Genomic DNA, 7743 nt, shown 5'->3' with positions numbered 1-7743 from the left:
AAAGTTAAATTTTTTTCTAGCAGCATTTATATTTTCACTTTTATACCTGATAATATTTATCATTCTCAAGATGCTCTGTCAATATTAATAAATTGTTAAAGTTCTCACTAAAACAGGGACTACTACTCTCATGATAAGAAAACTGAGACAGAGAATTATATTCAACGTACTAAAAGTATACTCATAGCTAGAAAATTCCATGTAATATAGGTATATTACTAACATACCTTATATTTCTTTCCTTTGAGAATTAAGAATAAAATATTAAATGTTTAATAAGTGCAATAAGAAGTGTAATCAAGGGCTTGAAAGAGTTAATTCTGATACTAAATAATGCCTAACTTCAATAAGGAACTAGCGTAAGTCCTCAAAGTTTCAGATTCATAATTTAATTGGCTAGATTGGGTGCTAGGATATGAAATAGAATAGCAAAAAAAAATTCTTAAAATAAATATTAAAGAACTGGAAAAAGAAAAAGAATTTTCACATACTAAAATTAAATTTCTGAAAAGCAACATTGCTACTGCTGGCGTCGAATTTCCATTTCACGATATAATACAACATAAAATACCAATCCACGTACACCTATGTATATGTATCAGTTCAGTCCAAATTCTTCAGTCCACACACCCATGTGAATAAAAGGCAACTCAAATCAGTGTCCTGGTGAAGGCACTGTAGGCAAACAGAACTGGTTTGAGTCAAAGAACAGGCTCTGGGTTAGGAGTGTATGGAAAAGCATAAGGTGTCTGCCCCTATGACAGAAGTGTAAAATAACCACAGGAAGGAGAGTATAGAGAAAGATTAGTCAGGGAAGATACGTAGTGATTAAATAGTTCCTTCTGTCATGAATGATTATGAGGAAAATAAATCATGTGAGATATTTCTGGTTTAAGAAAAAGAATATAGATTCTAGAGAGAAGCTTCCTTCAATTCTAATCTGGATTCCAAAATGTGTTAGCTGTGTGACCCTAGTCAGGTTATATATCCCTCCAGAGCTTCTGTTTTCTCATCTCTAACATGAATAAAAATTAATTCTTACCTTGAATGGTTTGGGTAAGAATATATAAAATAACATGCTGCGAAAGAGCCTTGTAGAACTCTGGATATGAACAGTAAACCTAGCCAATGTCGGTTCTCTTTCCTTCGCACATGCCCTCAGCCTTACTTAAAGATAAGGGAATACAACAGACCACCTCTCTTACAGTCTACCAATTCTACTGGCTCCCGGGCAGTTCAGATTTTTGAGTCTCCTTAATCTCTTAATCCATCTATAGAAGTACACTTCCAAACTAGAGGCATTGTAAAACTGTATAGTTATTTGTCCTAGGTTGTTGATGTTCTGAAAAGTCCTTGATAACCATGTTTATCTATGTCTGTATTCCAACTTTAAGGCCATTTCCGTATCTCAACAACTATCCCTACCATGATCTGTCGCTTCTCTCTCTCTCTCTCTCTCTCTCCTTATACACACACACACACACACACACACACACACACATATACACACACACACACACTTCAGAGGGAATGTGGACATAATCAAAATAGAATTACCCGAAAGGGCAACTCATTGTTTTTCTTTTCAGATCCAGAAGAACTTCAAAAACCAGGAGAGTTCCTAAAAGTTTGAGACCCTTTGGGTAGTCTCAGAGCTATGCCTCAGATCAGTAAATCTCAGGCCCACTGTAAGCCCACCCTAGAAGAAAACCACACCTGACCTCCAGACTCCACAGTGAGGATTGTGTTCAGCAAGTACACCGGTCTAAGACATTAGGCTCCTTTGAAGAGTGGAACACTCAGAAGAATGAAACAGAAAAAAAAAAAAAAATTAAGTACAGACATTTCATTTAAGCCCGCAACAGACCAGTTTTAAAGCATAATTAACAAAGCAAGTAAATCTATGGCAGAGTATACATCTGTCCATGGAGCTGATTCAATGCTACTGTAGTCCGAGAAGAGAAACAGGGAAGAGAAGTGAAGGAGAGGAAGAAGGAAGAATAGAGAAAGCAGAGAAGGTAAAGGAAGAAAAAGGAAAGCTTACTCATACAGTACATTTTCTTTAAAGCTGTGGGAATCATTAGGATTGATGCTAGCAAACCCAGATCCTCCCAAAGCATGAAATGGTATTACTCTACCACTTTGGAGAAACTGTGTCTCTGCTTCTGAGTGCAAAGCCCTTCACAAAATTCCAGGGAACCTGTCATATCAAACTTAGCAGCCTTCCTGAACCAGGCCCACAGCCCCAATCTAAATTCCTCCCAGATGGCCCCCAAATGACCTGTCCTGACTAGGCTCTGTGGTGATGTATATGTGCAAACAACCTGTTTATTTCTAGGTCTTTGGGGATCATTGAACCACCTTGGGATAAAGGCAGTTGAGATAGAGCAGGGTCTCAGCTTGCTGGTTTTATAAAAAAGCTTCCTTTCTTCATAAGCTGGAGTATCTAGAAAACCTCTTGGGATATTAATAATCCTCAGTTAAGTGTGGTCTTCAGAAAACTGGAGTCTGATTAAGGATAGTTTCAAGATATGTAATTATATATTTTCATGGCCATGTATTTTTTTCTCCAATAGCAAAGACCTTTTCCCCTCTATGCTTTTTCCCTACAAAATATGTTCAAGTAAATGTTCTCATTTTTAGGGTTTTAATTTTAAATATGGTATCCATGCATCTGCAATGTACATGCAACTACTGGGAAATAAAACACTGTGCACATACATAAAACATAACATTATATTGCAGCAGATTAGCACAAACTCCAAAGGGCCAATCTTGACGTGAAACCTGAGTCATTCTCCTGCCTCTTGATACCTTTGTCATCAGGTACGGAACAAATGATTTTTACCAGAGTTTAATTTTCATGGGATTTCCTAGGCACTTTGAGTGGAGAAAGAAGAGAACAACAGAGAATGAAAAGCTTGAAAAATGGCTCTTTTCCTGGCAGAGGGAGACTAGTTCAGTATCGTTAGCATTACCACACAAACTCTACTTGATCCATGGACTCTGCTGCCCACCCCTCCTCCTCCTCTCTAACACCCCTGCCCCCAGTAATAGTCCTACAAAAGGCAATAAAACATGTAAGGGGCACTATAGGAGTTCAAGGACTTTCAGCTACATTCTATTCCATAAAAGCACAAAACCAAGCCAAACCAAACCAAAACACCTTAGTTCTTTGCCATAGCTTCAACACAGCTAACCTCCTACAGTATCTCCTTAATTGGGGGGGGGGGGGGGGGGCGAAGAGGGGGGAAGCAAGCTTGTGGCAACTTTATCAACTGAGTCTCTGATTACCAAACTAAAAAATCCAAATAAAGAAGTGTTCCACTTTGTACATTTAAATTTTTAGGCATTTCTAAAACTTAGCTCTCATTAAAAGGAAAAAAAAAAAAAACTACCATAAAGAAAGAGCCTGCCAAATAATCTGTTTTAAACTTATACTAAACAGCCACAAACCATTGAAATTTAAAGCATTTAAATACGCACACATACATCTTTGGAGACTTTTATGCAATTCTCTAGAACACTCTGCTTTGTCACAAATGGTTATATAAGCAGATAGATTTCTGGGTGAAAAACTGTTGTGTAAGCCAAAATGGAGTTTACGATATATGTATCAAAATGCAATTAGTCGAAGGAAATATTAAACTAAGAACTGTGGAAATTTGGAGGGGGGGATTTAATTCAGAAGCTTCATTTTCTTTTGTTTCCAAAAAATGAGATGTCATATCATGGTATATACAGAAATACATCAGCGTTGTTTGGATGTAATGCAGGTAAACCAAATCAAAATTTTCCATTAAAAATTACTTTCGGTGTACTCATAAAGTATTTAAATCGAAGACTCAAATAAACACATATCGTAGGAAGTTCTAGTTTCCTAAATATAACTTTGACTCTCTAGTGAGCCGGAAGTTTATAAATAAATAAGTACCAGGTTGAGTCTCTTCACAGAAGTCTCAGATCTATACAGCTAACCAGAATTCTCTGGCAACAGGGTAAATCATAGGGGGCAAGTCAAATTTCTATCAGTCTCTTTTTACCTTCTATCGTGAAAAACTACATTGATTTATTTTTAGATAAAAGAAAAAGTACTAGGTATTAAAGCAACATTTGATAGAGTTTACATTTATACTTCATGATAACCTATTGATATTATACTTTGTCAGATCATGTGGATATAAATTGAACTGAATTTGACAAATTCTGTCAAGATAGAAAAAACGTCTGAATTATATGCAGCTGCCAAGAAGAAAAGCAAATGTAAAAATTGAAATATGTTTTAAAATAAGCTCACCAGACTACATATACTTTTCATTTTATAGCCATAGGCTTTGCCATCTAACCTTCATTTGGGTAAAGATGCACGAGGTCTACCAAGATATTTGTTTCCTTCTGTAACTGAGATTTATTTAAATGTGTCATTTAAAAAAAAAAAAAAAGTCCAGTTGGATTTTTTTTAAGGCAAAAAAAAATTTTTTTTTCCAGGACATAAATGACTTAGCTACCTATTAAGTAATTTTCATGATGTGCTAAATTTATCATGTGATTTTTAGGTTTTTGTTACAGATTTTTCAGTACTTTCTTTTAAAAAGTGCAATAGTATGTATATAGTACTGAATAAATGTACTTTGGAATAACAATGATTTCATAAAGATATATCAAATTTAATAAATACTGTGTCCATGGCAAATAACATAAACAAATAGCATTTCTCTATTTTAAACATTTGCTGAATATATATTTATGTATTATTCTTTTCTCCTTTGACAAATGTGGAAGCTATTCCAATTTTCATACAAATTCACTGGTATGTTTAAGGGAATGTCATTACAATGCTATTTAGTTAATTCCTTAGCAAAAAGAAAAATAAGAGAAAAATAATGTAAAGATAAGTATTTGGAGTCTATAAATATGTATTAAAATAATGTGCTGTGTGATGATATATGTACACATTCAATGTATTATATATCATGATTAAAGCTTTTCTCGACTATTTGCTTCTTCAGTAGAACTCAAAAGATAATCTGTCACTGATTAGTCCCATTTAGTACATACCTTCAGTTTACAAGTAAAACTACCCACACAAATAGAGGATTGCTTCCTTTAAGCAACTTAGGAAGCTAACCAAAATACTAAAAGAAAAAACATGACATAAAATTGTCATGTCCCACAAATGGATTTGTTGAGTGAATATATTGTGTGTATCCACACCCTAAACACTCTTCTGAAACAGTAGAGATTTCTACAGCAAACGTGTTTTGTTTTTTGGTAAAGATCAGTCCTTTAAAAACAATGAATTTTAGGTGACACACTGTTGTGTATGAAAGAGCTTCCTACTCTTTTCCTGAATATCTTATTTGCTCATTTGGAAAACAATTTGTAAAAGAATTATTCATTGTTCCTGTGCATAAATTTTAAAAATAATTCACCACACTTGACCAAATTTTTTTTCAAAGTATATACAGAAAGAAGAGAATACTAAACTTTCCCCTGCCTACATGTGAGAGCTTGTCAGCATCAACTCTAAGGCCTTTTAATCCCAGGCTTTAAATAATTCAGATAACAGTTGATTACTCCATTGCAAGAAGCGTTGAGCTCTGCAAAATCTGAGTAACACAATATTTTCAACATAAAAAAAAAGCCAATCTCAAATAGTAGGCATCTGAGTAAAACACTTCCTGAGACCAAACCATGCAACTCATTTTTGCATTTACTACATAAAGTCTGGTAAATACCAGTGCAGTTTACTACCAAGTAATTCTGCATTCTTGCTTTCATTACCAAGCCATCTAGTTCTACAGCTTAATTTGCTGAAGTCACAATCCCCCTCCATACATTTTCTGGGCTTAAAAGGCTTCTTTGAATCATAACAAGTGAAATGGTTAGTTATGTTACACAGGAATTCAAAAGTGCACACAAACGAAATTTTAAACTTAAAAGACTACTGCTTTGACATTCACTTCTATTTCTTTAGGAAAATAATTGTTTTATAGCTTTTGACAACCAAGATTCACTATCTGCCGCCTCTGTTCACTTGTACACATCAGCCATTACAAAAGAGTTTTGCTCACTTGGCTAAATTACAACCTGAGTAATGTAAAACAGACAGACTAACCAAGAAATATTGGCTTCCAACCCCAAATCAAAAAGCAACAAAACTTCGCCATCAAAAATATCTAGCTGAGTTGCAAATCATCCATAAAGCTGATGTATGTAGCACTTCGCTTTGATGTATATGAGTGTCCATATATGTCTTAGCATGTGTTCATAATTATCATGTAACCAGATAAATGAAAGAAATACAATTAGGTTACAGACATCAAATAAGCTCTGCAAAAATTATCAAAGTTGAGCAAAGAACCCGCTGATTTTAGTGGTATGGAACATTTTGAACCGCTTTCTTCTCAAAAACTATTCATCACATTCTTTCCCTTCAATCCTTGTCAAAGCATAAGAATCAGCAGTTCCTCTTCATTCTAGCAAGCAAGTTTAGTCCTCTGACATATCCGGACTGAAACATCACGAAGCAGAAAATCTACAGATTGCATTCAGTATCACCAATAAGTACCACATTTGACTACTGCTCATACCATTTGGAAACCAGTCCTCACATGACTACTGGCCTGACACCTCATCCATCAGCAGGGTGCCCAGAGCAGAGCTGGACAGTCTTCCTTGCGCCATCTCCAGAGTGGAGGCCCAGCTGGGAAACAGGCTTCTCTTCCAATAGCAATTAGATCTTTAAGATCAGGCCTTAGCAATTTGACCTAAAGCCATCCTTCCTCGCAACAAAGTCTCCAACATCTTCAGAGGAAGAGAAGGGGAGTAAGGCAAAGGAGGAGAAATCCAGGTCTCCGTGGCCTGATTAGAAAGTTTGTTGTGTCAAATAAACTTTGGCCACTGGAGGAAGGTACCCTATGGTTGCTCTGGCTTTAGAAAGCCCTGTCCGGGGCTTCTCAATCTTCTTTTCACCTCTCTCTCTCCCCCTCTCTCCCCTCTTCTCTTGTTTCAAAAGGGGCCTCTGGTCAGCGCTGATTAATAAGTGTTTTTTGTTGTGAAGTGTTGAATAATAGAGGATGGCCGGTGACCCAGTAAAGACTAAACCTTGCTCTGGTTTATTGTGGCAAGCTGAGAAAGGGGCTTTAGGCCCGGGACCCCAAGCACTGACCCGCACACATCCCGCGGGTCGCCTATTCATTCGCACAGCCCCACAGTCGCCCAGGCTCCCATTGTTTGCCAAGCAACAATGGAGATTTCGCAGGGAAAGGAAAGCTCTTTTCAGATTCCTCTCTGATGTTTTGCATTTAGGGAAACACCGACCTCCACTTCCCCCCCCCACCCCCCCACATTTTCCCTCTCGGCAGTAAAAGCGGCTCGTTTTCGGGGAAACTTGTGTGAGTTTGGTGCTTGGTCGCCAAACCCCAGTGTTGGAAGGAGGCGAGACGTTGGGGGGGGAAAAGGAGAGCCCCGGAGAGTTCTTTTTTTATTATTATTATTATTATTATTTTTTTTTTTGAAATGCATTTAGAGGACGGAAGCTGCCTCCGGGGAGCGAGGGGAAAGGGGGTGGGGGGAGGGGAGAAGAAGAACAAGAAAAGCAAACGTCTCCCTCGCGGGGGCTTCGGGGCGGAGGGGCGAGCCGCCCGGGCCGCGCTCCCCGAGGCCGCAGCCAGGGGCCGAGCGCGCCGTCGCTGCGGGCCTCCCGCTCCGCCCGCCCGCCCGCCCGCCGTCGGCTCCTCC

Source organism: Vulpes vulpes, chromosome 13, assembly GCF_048418805.1.
Source record: "Vulpes vulpes isolate BD-2025 chromosome 13, VulVul3, whole genome shotgun sequence".
NCBI lineage: Eukaryota > Metazoa > Chordata > Mammalia > Carnivora > Canidae > Vulpes > Vulpes vulpes.
The sequence above is the reverse complement of the archived record's forward strand: the minus strand, read 5'-3'. Positions refer to the sequence as shown.